We start from the raw sequence: 1177 nt of genomic DNA on the forward strand, positions 1-1177 counted from the left end.
GGTTGCACTGTTGTGACTTGTCTGTAACGCCTTATGTTCAAATCTAATGCCTTTAGTTTCCATATGATTCCGACATTATCATACAATTTGAGTCAACTCGATCCTCGCAATACCAGTTTTGGTGCGCACATCTCTTTCTCTGAAATCGCCTTTCTAGTGAAGTCGTCATTCCAAAACTCCGAAGTACTCATGCATGAAGTACCTCATGTTTCCAATGCTTTCCGAAGAAACCTCAGCAAACCTCCCCGAAGTACCAGTCGTACAGTACGTCAAGTTCAATCCAAGGACCCATACGGTTGATCTATCACTGAAGAATGTATACAAAGGGGTGGTATATAATCAAGGTTCTATAGGTTTAGAATGGATGATTTCACTTTAACTCTTTTCCTCGTTGGGATGTGAAGTTAAATGGGAAGCATTTATTCTACTACCTCTTCAATCTTAATTATATACGACTCGTATCCACGAGACTGTGATCAATAAACCATGTATGAATTCTAATATGAACTTCAGGACGGAGACTGCCCATGACTACGAGTAATCGCATCGTCATGTGAACAAACTTAGAACCCAGTACGACTCCTACAACTAGATCACCCTACAGTCTAAACATCTACAGAGATACAAGAACAGTTCAGACAACTTAGCGAACTACTCAGCAACGGAATGAGAAGACCAAGCACCTCACCTTTGAGGGCTTCGGTCTTATTCTTCCAAAAGACAGACTTCAGCGGGTGAGATCATACCAGCACTAATGCATCGGATCCCATCAGAACTCCGCAGTTAAGCGTGCTTGGGCGAGTGTAGTACTATGATGGGTAAAACTTTGGGGAGTCCTCGTGGTGCAGACCTCGACGGGACTTCCATTAGAAATCATTACCTTCTGCCTCGCATAGATGAATTGGTTGATCAACCGCAAGAAACAAATTACTTTTCAGAAATGGACCTGAGATCCGAATATCACCAGTTTCGAGTGTTAGAGAAGGATGTCCCGAAGACGACCTTCCGAACTCGATACGGACACTACTAGTCCGTAGTGATACCCCTCGGATAGGACCAATACGCCCGTAGTACTCATGAACTTAATAGATAGGGTACACCATTCTTACTTGGATCAGTTCGTCATTAACCTTGTAAATGACTTACTTATCTACCCTCGTAGTAAGAAGGAATTCAT

At 42.7% G+C, this 1177-nt stretch overlaps 1 pseudogene; it reads left to right on the plus strand.

Moving 5' to 3' along the window:
- The first annotated feature begins 732 nt into the window (after nt 1-732).
- Nucleotides 733-851, plus strand: LOC111912127 (5S ribosomal RNA; annotated as a pseudogene).
- The last annotated feature ends 326 nt before the right edge of the window (nt 852-1177 follow it).

The sequence above is a fragment of the Lactuca sativa genome, chromosome 9 (genome assembly GCF_002870075.4).
Source record: "Lactuca sativa cultivar Salinas chromosome 9, Lsat_Salinas_v11, whole genome shotgun sequence".
NCBI lineage: Eukaryota > Viridiplantae > Streptophyta > Magnoliopsida > Asterales > Asteraceae > Lactuca > Lactuca sativa.